The following is a 16,965-nucleotide window of genomic DNA, read 5'->3' on the forward strand; positions in this document are numbered from 1 at the left end:
TTCTTTCTTTCTTTTCGAAAACACCTAAAACTAAAATTCTAGATAGAATAATGTGAATAGCATATGGTTTGAGAGGAGAAAGGAGAAACTAAATGCTTTAAATTTGTTGGAAAAGTTTAAAGTTTAGGATATATATTGAATTTCAGCAAGTTCATTTGCTGAAGGTGGGTTTTACTTGTTGCTAAGAGACACAGGTCAATTCAAATTCCCTGAACTTCCCTCTTACCTATAAAAAAGCAAAAAAACTAATGTTGATAATAATAAAGAAAAAAAATCAAATAAATAATTATTAGAGATAATTATTACATGGTAATTCTGTATCTAAAATGTTAATGTTACCACTAAAAAAAACAGAAATACAGTTGATAAATCCATATAAGCAAAACATATGAAAAGAATAACAGAGAAAAACAGGAAACTGCATCATCACAGCAAGAGATAAAGAAAACAAAAAGAACCCGGGGGAAAATAAGGAAGAAAGGGAAACATAGCATGCCAGACATAAGTCAAAATCAGTAATATACTCATTTGTTATAACAGAATATATAGGAATGTATTTTAAAACATTCATTTTAAATGCTACTCTTAAGAGACACAAATAAAGCCAAATAATACAGAACATTTGAGATAAAAGACATAAAAAATAAAGAATAATAAGGAATACTTATTTTTAAAAAGCAGGCCCAACAATAGCAAATAGTGGTATTATTAAAAAGAATTTAGTAAAAGCTTTAACAAGAATAAGACACTCTATAATAATAAAGGTATTCACTAATATACATATAAATATTTTAAATTGTGATACTTTAATGATATAAAATTAAATGCATAAAGTTAAAATTAACAGAATTATACAAAAGAAATGAACAAGTTTATAATTATAGTGGGGTCTTTAAAACATTTTCCAAAAAGCTGATTTAGAAAAATATTATCAGGGCCATAGAAAATATAAGCAATGGAGTCAACAGCATTATTTTCTGTTTTTCTGTCTCTATCTAACTATAAAACTCTACATTAAAGAAATAAATATTGTACCTTCTTTCCAACACATGTGAAACCTATTTTAAAAATCAATCAGTAAAAGCCACCAGGGAAATCTCAATTACAACAAAACATACTTGCATTATTTGACCACAGATAAATGGTGTCAATAACAAAATTACCTATTTGTATTAAAATATACACATATGCACACAAACATTGTGTAAATAACCTTCAGTTTGAAGAGGAAATCTCAATGGAAATACCAAAGTGTTTAAAAGTGAATAGTTGCAAAAAATTACCTATCAAAATGTATTCTACATATCAAAATGTACAGAATATGATTAGAACACTTATTGCTGTACATTTATAAATTAGAAAAAGAAGAGCAAAATTAGCATAAAGAAGCGATGTGGTAATGTTAAAAAGCTAGGTGAAGGTGAAAAATAAAATATATCCAATAAATAACTCAATTATATCTAATAAATAGAATGTATATTCAAAATACATACAAAGCATGCAATGTAGCCAAGAAAGAAGGAGAAACAAATTACAAAGTTAAGAGAAAAATAAGGCAGCACACATTAAAATAAAAGAGAAGATATGAAAATCAAAATCTGTATTTTTAGAAAAGAAAAACAAAAGAATATTTTAATCAAGGCAACTGAAGAAAAGATGAAGCTCAAATAACCAATACTAGAAAATGAAAAAGTAGAGTATTTTTAGATTTATGGTGATTTAAAACTTACAAGGAATAATACAATAAAATTAATGCCCAAGAGAACTTTTTGAAAATATTTACATTATAAAATGAATAAAACATAGAAAGCTTGAAGAGACTAATAACCATTAGAAAATGTATTCATTCCTATTCCCCCTTCTTGTTCTATCCACAGAAAAAGAAAAGAGATCAAGGCTAGAAGATCAAATAGTCTATATATACGTAATCACTAACTGATAAAGACTGTTCTAAAAATTAAAAAATAAAAACTATTCAAATTATTTTTCAAGATCAATATAACCATGATAGAAAAACCAGGTAAAGGTATTATGAGAAAAGAAAATTATTCACCAACTGATACGGTTTGGATATTCGTCTCTTCCAAGTCTCATGTTGAAATTTGATCACCTATGATGGAGGTGAGCTGTGGTGGGAGGTATTGGGGCAAGGGGGTGGATCCCTTGTAAAAGACTTGGTGCCTTCCTGGAGGTAATGAATCAGCTCTCGCTCTATTAGTTACCCTGAGGTCTGATTGTTCAAAGAGCCTGGCAGCTCCTTCTCTCTCTCTTCTTTCCTTTGCCATGTGACATGACAGCTCCCATTCCCCTTCCACCATGATTGGAAGCTCTCTGAGGCCTTCACCTGAAGCTGATGTTGGTGGCATGTTCCTTGTACAGCCTGCTGAACCAAGAGCCAAATAAACTTCTTTTATAATATTTATGACTTACCCAGCCTCAGGTATTTCTTTATATTCTAAGTTGAATTTGAAAAGCAGGAAAACAGAGAAGAAAGACTTGGCTCATTACCTACCACATTTAAAGCCACAGTATTAAACAATATTTAATTGGGACAGGAGTCAATAAAAAGAATTTAAAAAGAGACCCATAGCCACAAGGAAATGCAATGTCTGATAGAGGCAACAGTACAAATTAATCATGAAAAGGTGAGCACTGCAGTAATTGGTGCTGGGTCAACTGGCTCTACATATGATAAGAATGCGATGAGATTCTCTGTCATGAACTTTACCCTCCACAATAATCCTGCTGGATCCAAGGCCACAGATTGAAAAGTAAAAGTTTAAAATTTTTAGAGGAATATGTAACTGACAATTTTCCTTACAATGTGGAAGCAAATAATTTAAGACAAAAAAGTCATGAAGAAAACATATATCAATTAGATACATAAAACCTAAAGGTATAAAATTTTTTTTAACTTGTGTAACTAAAAATAGGTAGCTACAATGGTAAAAAGAATTTATTAAAGTGAACAAGAAAAAATGAATAATCAACCTAGTAAACAAGTGTACCATCTACATGGAAAGCAATTCAGAGAAGCGCAAACTTGAATGTTTAAAAAAAATTAAAATTATGCTCAATCTCATAACTGAGAAAATAAAACGTTAGTTTAAAATGCTGTATTATTTTACACCAATAAGAGTGGAAAAAAATTTTAAAGTTTGACCTTGCCAAATATAATTTAGAATGTGGATAAATAAAAACTCTTGTATACTGGGGAAAGAGTACAGACTAAGGACCGATTTATAATCTGACAATCTAGCAGGAAACTGAAGATGCTCCTACCTGTGACTCAGCAATTCTACTCATAAGCATACATCCTACAAAAAGTCCTGCACATTTCATAACGAGATATATAAAGTTGCATATTGTAGAATAATTTGTAGTAATGAAATATCAGAAACAAATGATATCAAAAGAGAAATGGATAAATAAAATGCATTATATTGTTACAATTGACATTTATCAACATCAATGGATCTCAAAAATATAATGTTGAATTTAAAAAGCATATTGTAAATGATTCCACATGATATCATTTATGGAAATTTGAAATATGTAATGTTTTGATAGTGACTACATATATATGAAATCAAGTATAAGAGCATAAACTGATTAAACACACACAGTTGTGATGGTAGTTGCCTCTGGCTAGTCAAGAAGTAGAATGATCGTGGGGAGAAAAGGGGATGAAGTTGATTCATGATAACTTCATTTATTTTATGAAAACATGTCAGAAGCCAATATGAGATAAAGTTAGTATTTATCATCCTGGGTAGTGGATGCAGGTATGTGTGTGATATTTACTTACCTTTTCTCTGATTTTTACCATTTTTTCAACAAATGAAATAAAAACCAAACCCACTAGCATATTTGTATGATGATGTGTTTACAACTAGTTAGCACGCTCTTTAGTTGTATCATGTTACTTGCTTGAGTAATACATTTAATTATTAGAAGAAAATGTTTTTTTTAATACTTCTGGTTTCAAGGGAGAGGAATTTTCTATAAACATTCCTAGATCTTTGTCCCAACCTCTACTGCACCTTACCTGCTTGTAATTCTGGTCTCTCTTTGTGGGAACCAGTAGCTTGCAGTTAACATGCATCCTGTGATTTCTCTACATTTGTTCTCTGTTTTCTAGATTGTTAAAGCAGACGTTAAATCTGTTTGCCACATAAGAATATATCCTTTCAGGTCTTTGTTCAGAAATTTTATATTAGCAAAAGGGTTTGATAGCATGATGGCAATTTTATTTTATGTTTTCTTTAATTCTTGGACAATAGGTATTTCAGCTGCGTAAACAGAACCTGAATGTTGCAGATTAAATGAAGAAAATAGTCACGTATCCAGGACGGAATATAAAGGTACTTGGGCTAAACATAATTTTTATTTAGTTTTAAAAAGAGGCTTAATGTACCTAGGAAGGGATATAAAGTCACTTGGGCTAAACGTAATTTTCTTCCGTTTCTACAAAGAGTATTAATATCTATCCGTGTGGTAAGCTCTTAGCAATTTTCGGAGGATCGTAGCTTGTGTTCCGTGCATTTTGATGAGCACAAATGGAGACATTGAAGACTTATGTAATAATAATACTCCATGCATTGTGTAATGACTTTCTCTAAAGAATGTGCTTTTCTCTGTAAACATTTTTATGAAAAGTCAAAGAAGTGGAAAATATGAGAAAAAATATTTTCTGGTAACTATATTTGACTTAAATATTTTGGTATGCCAAATTCTGATATGATGTTTAGAGATATTATAATGAATGCATGAGAATTCATTCCAGAAAAATAAATATACATTTCTTTCTATTTAAAATCTCTGTTCCTTGTATAATATACCATTTGGGGATTTCTATGTTAGTCCCTCCACTGCCCTCCCACCCCCCATGAAAGAAGCTGATAACTTCTGTATTCTCATTCATCCAGGAGTGATTAAATTACCAGAATCCTTGCCTCACAATTTGGATGATCAATCCGAAAGTGGTTACAGCAGGACTTTCAGATGGTTCTTTGTTTTTGCTGAAAGAATTGCTATTTTCTGTAAGATAGCAGCATATATCTCAGTGGTAAATATGTCTCAACTGTGATACACATAAATGTTAATATTGTTGAAAATATACATTAGCATATAGTGCACCCACATCCCTCCCACTATTGCCCCTCTCAGAGCCTACAGACAGACTTCTCTGATGTCTCAATTATGCTATCAGAAGAACTATGTGTTGGAGAGACAATGCTTTCTGAGCCCCATGTGATCCTGCTGCCATTGCTCACAAATGCCAGGCTTTGGGCCTGGCTGAGGAATGGACACACAGGGCTGTGCATGGTGCTGCAAGACCCTCCCATTCTACTTCCCCCAAAACTTACTGCCCCACCCCACAATATGCCACGGACACTATCAATCTGTTCAAGACTCAAATCCTTCTTTTTGTCAGTCACCACAAGGCACCCCAACTCCCAAGTCCTCCCTAAGTGTTATCTAAACACTCACTCTCATGAAACTGAGTACCTCTCTCACTCTAATCCAGGCTTGCACACTTCCCAATCCATCAAACCCTGTTCTGTTCTCTGAAACTTGAGTCAGTCATCATTGACTTACCCTTTAAGTTTAACCTCTTAGTAAGTTTTCATTCCCCTGCTTATCTTAACACAAAAAAAGGCTCCTCCCTGAGGATGCTGCTTTCTCTGTGGTTCTTTCAAGTGGTAGTTGTGTTTTCTCTCCATTTAAAACCTTTTCTTCATCATGACATTTCTAGAACATTCTCCCTGTATTCTTCCTAAAAATTTCCAGCCCGTTTGAAGATTATATCATCAAAAAAAATCATTCCCCTTATTGTAGTTATGCTCAATCCTTGAAGATACAACCAGCCAAATCACTATCTTAAGCTTTCTTACTTCAACATTAATCCTGAATGACACTCCTGCCCCTTTGCTAATGCCCTTGCCACGTTCCTGAATCTGACTGGAGTCCAAGGTGAATGTTGAGGTCTGCATATTCTATAGATTCCATACATTGTCTATATCCTACTGCCTTCACTTGCAGACTTACATGGAGTGATATGCTGTTTGATAACACTTGAAAGTGAGGGGTCAGCTCCCCAAGATGTGAACCTTAACTAGTGGGAAAAAGGAGATGGGAGAGAACAGAGAAGACAAATGTCTCTTTATTTCTCCCTTACATGGAGTGCTCCAGTGTATGTCTTCTTGCAGACTTCCCAGAGAAACCTCACAGTCTAAGTGAAAACACTTGCTGAATGATCTACCTTACCTCTCTACAAAGTGCACTTGCACTTCTTACTACTGCTTTTATATTACTTTGCATCTTGTTTTACCTTGTCTCTTTTCATCTTCACTGTCCTGGACTTCCACATACTGAATAAGGTGTAAGTACTTTGATCCCTGCCTCAAGCTCTATTTTCTAGAAGCTGGAGGCAAAGACAAATCGTTAGTACCTATGAATATCTTCTGTGTAGGCCAGAGGGAAATCAATATGAAACTTCCAAGGCAAAATAAAGAAGATATTATATTCTGTCCCAGCGGATTCTTCATTCTTAATCATGTATTTGAGAAAAATGATACTCAATCAATGTGTAATGAGCCACAAGACAATATATTTTTTCTGCTTCCTTTACTGACAGATGATCTTTGATTTTTCACCAGGGATTACATTTTATTATTTGTTGTTTTTCTTAATAAAAATGGAGTAAGAGTCTCACATGAAATGGATCAATGTAAGGCTGGTCACCGGCATTCCTCTGCTCCCAGCTGTCAAACCAGCACAGATTTTGATATAGCCATTTCATGATTGAAAATTTCATTTTCTTGTGAATTGCAGATGCCACTGCACTTTATGAACTCTAGACCAGTGCTGTCTCGCAGAAATTTTGTTGGTGATGGATTTATTCTGTGTCATTCAACACAGAAGCCACAAGCCAGGTATGGCTATTGAGCAGTTGAAGTGTGGTTAGTAAGACTAAGGAATACAATTTTTAACTTTTTAAAAAAGTTTAATTCAAATGTAAATAGCTACATGTAGTTAGTGGCTAACACATTGAACAGTATCAGTCTAAACCACAGGAGTGATGCTTTTGTAACCTAAGACACACAGCCTAAAGTCAGTTGCCTGTTCCACAACCAGCTCTGAAGATAGCATTTCTGCTACTTAGAGCACACAACAAGAACTAAACTACAATTGAATGATGAGAAAAAATCCTAATATAGCTGGAAAAAGTGATTGTAGCAAAGTTTTATAATATTAACCCTCAGAATAAAATAAAGCCACTTTGTAGACATTTCTATAGCAAATGTTGCTGAAAAATTAATGTATCTGCAATGATTTACATGATTTGATAATCCAGCTTTTAAAGGGATCCTGCTTATTAAACTTTCTACTTTATAAGTTAACAAGATACAACTGACTAGTCAAAGCCTCCAAGCGATAGTTAATTCTTTGTTTTTCTCAGTCACGTTAAAACCATGTCCTTAGGAAAGTCTTATTTGGACCTCCCCCATCTTCCTTTTCAGTCAAGATCCTACTTACGTGCTGTCTTAGCATCATGTTCATTTCATTCAATTCAATTTCCTGTTCACAATTATACATTCACTACCATGATTATTTTATTAAAATCTATCTCTTTTAATAGACTCTTAGATCTTTATAAGCAAGAGGATGACTCACTCACCTGGCACAGGGTCTGACATATAATAGGTGATTAATGAGTGCTGAATGTAAGAGCAAAGTATATTCATGTTTGCAGAAAAAAAAATTCAATTTAAATTGCTTTCCTGTATGTAAAATTACCTGAATGCTTTCCAATGGTTAATTCAAATAATATGCATTGCCAGTTAACTATACTTCTTTATGCCTCCTTTCCTTTTAACCTGAAAGGATAAACCAACTCTTTTCAATCCAATGATAATTAATAGGAAACTTAGAAAACATAATCTAGCTTAATTGAAAGGTTTCAAAAATAAATAATTGCCTTTGGAAAACTGAATAACTGTCAAGCATTAGTTGTACAATAATCAGCCACATAAAGCTTCAGAACTCTGCTGTTTAGTAATAGTTTCTCGGTTTTACACAGTAGTCCTCTTTTATCCATAGTTTCCCATTCTGTAGATCCAGTTACCTGCAGTGGATTCAGTCAACTACAGTCCCAAAAATAGATGAGTATAGTACAAGAAGATAGGTTGAGAGAAAGAGAGACCCCGCAGTCTTGTAACTTTTATCACAGCATATTGTTATAATTGTTCCATTTTATTATTAGTTACTGATGTTAATCTCTTACCATGTCTAATTTATACATTAAGCCTTATAATAGGTGTATATATATAGGAAAAAACACAGATTACAGAGGGATCAGTACTGTCTATGATTTCAGGCATTCATGGGGGGTCTTGAAACATGTCCCCTGTGGTAAAGAGGAGACTACTGTAATTCTTGTGACCTTAATACTCTCCCTCTTACCCTCATGCCTGAAAGAAACCACAGACAAGAATAATTGCTTTGTGAACTATCCCTTTCTCCATTTATATCTCATTATTTTATCAGATTACATAGTATTTTATCATTGAAATATTTTAAATTGTGATTACAAGTTCTTTCCAAAAGAGAAAGTTTCTAAATTCTGTTGAACTGAGTTACTGTCTATGTATACTTTTGTAGCATAGGTGCCTCATTTTTTTTTTTTTTTTTCATTTCTTGCCATTTTTTTCCTAATTCTTCCAGGGGATAAGTGTGCCTAAATATACTACAAATCAACAAAATCAATATTTGCTAAGAGTACTTAACGTTTCAGGGCTATTATTTTATAAATCTTCAACAATAAAGCAAACCTGGGCTACTGAGGTTAAGATCTTGACTTAGTCCGTTTTGACTGCTATAAAAAGCTACCATAGATTGGTGGCTAAGAAACAACAGAAACTTATTTCACACAGTACTGGAGGATAAGTGCTCAGCCTCCAGGACCAAAGTGCTGGAGATAAAAAAGGTGCTGGCAGATTTGGTGTCTGGTGAGGAAGGAACCATTTCTTGGTCCACGAACAGCCCTTTCAGACTGTGTCCTCACGTGGTAGAAGAGGCAATCACGTTTTCTGGGTGTCTTTCATGAGGGTACTCATCCCTTTCATGAGGGCAGAGTACTCATGACCGAATTACCTCTGAAAGGTTTCACCTCCAAATACTGTTACATTAGGAACTAGGTTTCAACATATGAATGGGGGTTAGGGGGTGGGACACAAACATTAGTCTTCAACAAACCTAAAATATTTATTTATTTATTTATTTATTTATTTATTTAGAGACAGAGTCTCGCTCTGTCACCCAAGCTGAAGTGCAGTGGCGCTATCTCTGCTCACTGCAAACTCTGCCTCCTGGGTTCAAACAATTCTCCTGCCTCAGCCTCCCAAGTAGCTGGGATTACAGGTGCCCACCACCATGCCCGGCTAATTTTTGTATTTTTAGTAGAGACGGGGTTTCACCATGTTGGCCAGGCTGGTCTTGACTTCCTAACCTCAGGTGATCTGCCCACCTCGGCCTCCCAAAGTGCTGGGATTACAAGTGTGAGCCACAGTGCCCAGCCTAAAATATTTCTTTTCAAGTACTAGGTGTTGTTAGTTCCTTGAAATAGGCATTGCTGCACCCCATATCTACATATCACTTAACTGTCTCATGTATTCTTCAATAAACTACTAATGAACGCCTACTATGCCAGATACTGTGTTGTTAACAAGAGATAAAGAGTTAAACAGAAAACAATCTCTTGTATGCTTCTGACAGTAAGTGATAGAGCATAGATTGCTAAGTGCCAATCCAATACTCATCTTGGGTTTATTCAACTCTAAGCCAACAATTGTTTGAGCAATACATAAACAAAAGACTGTATTCTCCATCCTTACTTGTAGCTAAGTGTGGTCATGTAATTATTTTTTGGCCAGTGACATGCATGTAAAAATATATTATAGGACCATCTGGAATACTTCATAAAGAAAGCTGGGAGACATGTCCATTTACTACACTTACCATCTCTCTTCCTGCAACCTGGAAAACAGACTGAACAACTGGAGCTCCAGCTGGCTTCTTGGGCCAACAGGTGGCCTTGAGGATAGAAGCCACATGGAGGAAGTCACAATAGAAAAATAAAAGAAGCTTTGTTAATTTATTGCAGACATTTGAAGCTACAACATAACCATAAGCTTTTAATCAGAGGATTTTTTTGTTCAATCCCATGTTTTTTAAGATCTCCTATATATGTAAATCAAGGTACTATTACCTGACATATGTTAACAAATAGATATATACTCTGTTCTAGCTATACAAAGAACACATTGGGGAGACAGTGACTACATCTGCTTGGGGATCAGGGGTGCCTATTCAGAAGCATAACCTTTTGAATTAACTCTTAAAGGCTGAGTACTATTAGTTCCTTGATATAGGTATTGCTGCAATCTATATCTACGTATCTCTTAACTATCTCAAATGCATTCTTCAATAAGCTATTAATGAATGCTTACTATTCCAAACACTGTGTTGTTCACGAGGAATAAAGGGATACATAGAAAACAATCAGATAAAAAACAGAAAAAAATGGCATTACAATAGAGGAAAGAGCACATGGTAAAGCACATGGTTAAGCACATAGATTTAAAAAGTAGTGTTCATTTTAACAACTGGAAGTAGTTTACCAATGGTTGGCTGATGACAGATTTACATAGCTAAGTGGAAGATAGGCTGGGAAGTTAAATCAACAATGACCTTGCACATTAAAGAGTTTTATTCGTGGATTATGGAAGTTTCTAAATCAGGGGAGTGACATGATACGTTTGGGCTTTTGCAAAGATGGATTAGAGGTATGTTAAGCTAGAGGCTAAGAGAACTGTTAGAAGACTAGTTAGGGTAAAATACTAGGGCAATATATTACGAAAGATTATGCCACGTGAATTAATGTATTATCCATAAAAATGGGGAGAGGCTTTAAAATGAGCATGTAAATGAATAAATCAGTGACTTTACAGTTTGTTGGGTGAAAGAGGTGGAGAAATGGGTTTCAGTATGGAGCCATTTTATTTCTATATACTCTCAATAAACAATTAGAAAACAAAACTTTTAAATGATACTATTTATTTATTCGTTTACTTTTTTGAGACAAAGTCTCACTCTGTCACCCAGGAGGGAGTGAAGTGGTGCAATCTCGGCTCACTGCAACCCCCACCTTCCAGGTTCAAGCTATTCTCCTGAGTCGGGTGTGCACCATAAAGCCTGGCTAATTTTTGTATTTTTAGTAGAGACCGGGTTTCACCACATTGGCCAGGCTGGTGTCAAACTCCTGACCTCAAGTGATCTGCCTGTCTCAGCCTCCCAAAGTGTTGGGATTACAGGCGTGAGCCACTGCTCCCTGCCTATGATACTATTTATAATATAGTAAAATAACATTAAATCCCTGGGAAAATACAGTGAGAGATTTGTAAGACTCTTATATTGAAAATAACTAAGCTATTGACAGAAATTACGTAAATAAAGAAGTGAAGGGATATAGTTTGTTTACAGACTGAAGAAGCTATTGGAAAGATGTCCGTTTTCTCCAGGTTGATTTATGGATTCAATACAATCACAGTAAAAATCCTAATAGTTTTTCGAAATTGTTGATTCCAAAATTATCAATTACAATTTTGAATAAAAACTTGAATATCAGGATTTATTATAAAGCAACCAAAATTAAAACATGTTATTGGCATGAGTTGAGACAAACCAGAATAGAGCTATAACAGGTCAGAGATGATATAAAGAGGCTTATATTTGTTGTTACATAATTACCACAAAGTGATAGTGGGGCAAAATATGATCTTTTCAAAAAGTGGTGCTAGATCAATCAGATAGTTATATAAAAAAAAGAATCTTGATTCCTACTCTTTCACTATTTAAAAAGATTAAGTATAAAAGGCAAAATAAAAAAGCTTATAGACGATAATATAGAGAAATTATCTTCATGAACTTAGGGTAGTAAAAGATTTCTTTAAAAGAGTATGAAAGCATTAAGTATAAAGATAAAGACTGATAACTTGATTACAATAATATTAATAACTCACATTTATCAAAAAATAAAAGGCAGCCAGAGTGGGAAAAGCTTTTAGCAATATAAAATGCATGCAGTTCACAATGGACTCATAGGCAAAATATATAAATAACTTCTACAAATAATAAAAAGGCAGAAAACTCAATAAAATTATGTCTTGTAAGCAAGTCTTCTCTAAAAGTCTCAGATATACCTATAAAAAAATGGTCAACCTCATTAATTATCAGAAAAATAAAACCTAAAATCAGAATTCACAGGTTTCAAGAAGCTTAGTAATTTTTACTAGCTAAGCACTCTCCATTTGGTTTCCATATCTAGGAATAATCCTCCGTGGCACTAAGCTTTACCCTCTGGATTTGAGGCTGTGTCCTCAGAGTCATGCTTCTTTTTCACAAGTAGAACATGTTTGTTGCTGCATAGTTTTATCAGTCTGTTTCATGACTGTAGGAAGAAGGCCAGGCTGTCCTCTTTCATTTTGTACTTTCTCTCTCTCTTTCATTTCAATCTGCCAGTGTTTCTGTTGGTATAAAATTTTCAAGAAATTTTACAGGTCTCCTATGTATGTCACAGGGATTCAACTCACTGGAAAAAAGGCTTATATACAGATTTTCCTGCATAAACTCACTGATATGTTTGATTTTTGCTGAGAGGGTGGGAGAGGAGGCAAAACCCTTCAGTTTCTAAAATGTTCTTTTATTTAAAAAAATTTGTGAGCAACACCCTTAACCTCTTCGGAGAACCTTTTATATGACTGAATACTTTCAATCTTTCTGAAATATTGGCACAAGATTATGCAGCCATACCTCTGCTTACTCACTTTCCTAATAATGAATCTCTTAATTTTTATGCATTTTTTCTTTTTTTTTTTTGCAACGTAGATAACTGAGAACTTTCAAAGTCCTCAAGTCATAGCCTCATTTTGTTTAACAGCTTTTCCCTCAATTTCTGTCTCTTTTCATACTTTAAGCAGCAAGAAGCAACCCGGCCATACGTTCAATATTCCACTCAAAAATCTCTTCAACTAAATTTCAGTTTCACTTTTTTTTTTTTTACAAATTCTGTTTCCACATAACTGTATAACATAATTATGCTAAATTTTCTGTCACAATATAATAAAAATCCCCTTTCCTTCAATTTCAAATAACTTGTTGCTCATTTTCTACTAAGTCTTCACTGGCAGCACGTTTCATATTTGTATTTCTAGTTACAGTCTTTTCGAGACAATCTAGGCTTTTTCTCTCTGCCTTCTCAAAATTCTTCCAGTTTCCACTTAGTGCCCCATTCCAAAGTCAATTCTACTTTCACATTTTTCTACTCATTACATCAACATTCTATTTTCAGGCACCAAAATCTATATGAATTTTCTATTGTAGGCCTAGCAAATTACTGTAAATGTTGTGGCTTAAGCATCAGAAATTGTTATATTTCTGTGAGTCAGAAGTGTGGTATGGGTCTCAATAAACCAAAATCAAGGTGCCAACAGTCCTCATTGCTTTTTGAAGGGTTCAGGAAATAATCTCTTTTCCATTTATTTAAGTTGGTGGTAGAAATAAGTTCCTTCAGTTTGTAAAATTGAAATCCTTGTTTTCTTTCTGGTCTTAAACTGAGAACGATTCCCAGATGCTAAATGTCACCAGCTTTTGGCTGCCTTCCTCCATCTCCAAAGTCAGCAGTGGCCAGTTAACTTTATCTTATCCCACATCTTCCTGAAACTTCTTCAATGTAGTGGTTATACCTCTTTCTGACCACAGGTAAGAAAAGTTCTCTGCTTTAAAGGATTTATAAAATTAGAATGGACTGACTCTGATAATCCAGGATAATCTTTTAATTTCAAGGTCCTTAATCATAATCACCTCTTCAAAATCTCTTTTATCATGCAAGGTGACATATTCACAAGTTCTGAGGATTAAGGAGTGAACATCTTTCGGGCCCTCTTTCTGCCTACCACACTAACCATTTCAATAATTACATTAATCATGAATGACCAAAACATTCCAATTGAATAACAAAGGTTTCTGAATAAATACAAAAAAGACTCAACTACACTCTCCCTCTAAGAGAGAAACAACTATGAAAATACAGTTAAGTTGAAGGTAAATGGATGGAAAAGATATACCATGCAACCCTCAAGAATAAGAAGGCTATAGTAGCTATATTAATGTCAGAGAAATTAGATTTCAAAACAAAAAATATCATCAGGTATAAAAAGAAATACTTCAAAAAGATAATTTATGGTTAATTCATTAGGAAGATATACAATTATAAATAGAGCTTCAAATTATACAAAGCAAAAATGTACATAATTAAAAGAAGGAATAGAGAATTGCACAATCGCCTATTTAAAACCTCTCTCACAGCAATTGATAGAGCTATACAAAAGATTTTTATGTATATAGAATGTTTAAACAACACCATCGATCACCATAATTTAATTAATATTTAATAGATTACTGCATCAAACACCTGTAGAATACACAGTCTTTCCAAATGCAATGGTGATTTTAGCAGAATATACCATATTATAGGTTATAAAACAGTCTCAATAAATGTTTAAAAATCTGCACAGATTACTTCTAACAAAAGGTAATAAACGGAAAAATGAGGAAAGCAATGGCACATAGATCAAAAGCAAAGAGAATAGCTACCCTGTCTTCTTTTCAATTACAGTAGAATTTATTGTGTTTCCACAAGAAGCAGTGCACTTTTTAGCACCAAGAAATCTGCAGTAAATAAATTAAAACAGAAAAAGAAAAGAAAGAAAATGCAATGTTTTATTTTACAGCAACTGGGGAATTTTAAACACATTGATTTACTTCTCTGTATCAAATATTGAAATCAATAAACACTTTAATGTTTTCTAGATGATTTTTAAGAAAAATGCCTCAGAGTTTTTGTCTTTTTAGCTGTAATCACTTAAATAAAACAGACTTCCTAAGGAGTATCCCAATTATGATTTCTCTGTCCTCTGAACTATTAGAAAGAACATCCAAACACAATCCACAAATACAGTCATCAAGAGTTTTGTATTCCCATTAGTTCCGAGACTAGTTGAAACATTTATTTCTAACAAATGATTTTTTAATGTAAATGTTTCCCACTAATGAAATATCTCACTGAAAACCTACAGTTTAAAATAAGATAATATGGATGAAAACATTTTATAAACTGTATAGTTCTGTGGAAATATAATCATTATATATTTTGTTGACATCATATCAATATGCCATGTGAGACCTTTATTTTATAAGCTCAATTATAATATTAAATTCTCGAGGATTTTAAACTAATAGAGTGATACGGTTTTGCTGTGTGTTCCCACCCAAGTCTTCTCTTGAATTTGAATCCCCATGTGTTGAGGGAGAGACATGATTGGATTATGAGGGCTGTTTCCCCCATGCTATTCCCATGATAGTGAGTGAATTCTCATGAGATCTGATGGTTTTATAAATGGTAGTTTTTCCTGTGCTCCCACATGCTCTCTCTTGCCTGCCACCATGTAAGACATGCCTCTTCCCCTCCGACCATAATTGTAAGTATCCTGAGGCTGCCTCAGCCATGCAGAACTGTGAGTCAATTAAACCTCTTTCCATTACAAATTACCCAGTTTCAGGTATTTCTTTATAGCAGTGTGAAAACAGAGTAATACATATAGTAAAAATCCAAATCATTTCTGTTAAAATGGAAGAAAAAAATGCATTTCTGAAGACACATAGATATCATATACTTTATTGATAAAAGTTACTTATAAGGAAGTAAATTAATATTTTATTTATGAGATACTATCCTTCAGTGTTCAGCATAGGTGTCTCCTCCTCTAGGAATCCTTCTCAACCTAACTGATGGTGATGGTTAATTTTCTGTGTCAACATGACTTGGCTATGAAGTACCCAGACACTTCATCAACCATTATTTTAGTGTTTCTTAATGAGATTGACACTTGAATCATAAACTGAGTAAAGGAGATTGCCCTCCTGAATGTGTGTGGGCCTCATCCAATCAATCAAAGACGTGAAGAGAACATAAGATTTGATTAGGAGGAAACTTCTTTAGCTTCACTTTCAGAGCTGGAACACTAGTTTTCCCTTCCCCTCCAACCGGAATTTATATCCATCAGCTCTCTTGGTTCTCTCACTTTTGGATTTGAACTGGAACTACACCATTGGCTTCCTTTGTCTCTAGCTTGCCAATTGCAGATCTTGGGATGGATTTCTTAGTCTCCATAATTATGTGAGCCAGTTCCTTTTAATAAATTTTCTCTCTCTCAATCTTACTGGTTCTTTTTCACTGGAGAACTCTGACTACTCACTAGTTCCAAGGTAGCTACAATTCGAAATTTGTGCTTTTAGCTCTTTCTCTATCTCTCTATATAGAACATCACTCTATATTATATTTGTCTCTTGGTTTTAAGTTCTGAGAAGTCAGGAATAATGGCCATCTTCTTTATCCTTTATCCGTGGTCTTAATATGGTACTGGACACATACTATGCACTGAATAATATTTGTTGAATAAATGAAAGAATAGATGAAGTTTAGCATTTCCAATCAGAACAGAATCGAGTTTACTTTTATAAGAGCCTCTTCTTTATGTATTTTAGCTATTATTGGCAATAGGTAAGTTAAATCCAGGTAGACATTTCTGACTCTGATTCTTAAGTCATTAAATCCTTCAGTCGACCTATGTAGCAATTTATTGTTTTCTATTTGCTTTTTCAGTTTACACATCTTTTCCGGAAAATGACTTTTTGATACATACTTCTTGTGACAAAACTAGATATTCTGATGGACTTGGGCATTTCTATTCCCAGTTTGGTACAAAAGCAGTTAGAGATCAAGTGTGGGGAAAGAAAAAAAAATCAGCATGGAGGGACTATGCTCCTCTTTCATTCCACTCA

At 34.0% G+C, this 16,965-nt stretch overlaps 1 long non-coding RNA gene across 3 annotated transcripts in view; it reads left to right on the top strand.

Annotated features, from left to right (window-relative positions):
* Positions 1–16,965, top strand: part of LOC103881514 — a 189,916-nt gene that overhangs the window by 159,437 nt on the left and 13,514 nt on the right. For 2 of the 3 annotated variants that reach the window (XR_004182034.1, XR_004182035.1), the window contains exons 3-5: positions 4,284–4,364; positions 6,838–6,938; positions 9,966–13,824. This is a non-coding gene — a long non-coding RNA (uncharacterized LOC103881514). The remainder of the gene's footprint in view (positions 1–4,283; positions 4,365–6,837; positions 6,939–9,965; positions 13,825–16,965) is intronic. The other variant, XR_001899539.3, reaches the window with a different exon arrangement.

Source organism: Papio anubis, chromosome 2 (genome assembly GCF_008728515.1).
Source record: "Papio anubis isolate 15944 chromosome 2, Panubis1.0, whole genome shotgun sequence".
Lineage (NCBI taxonomy): Eukaryota > Metazoa > Chordata > Mammalia > Primates > Cercopithecidae > Papio > Papio anubis.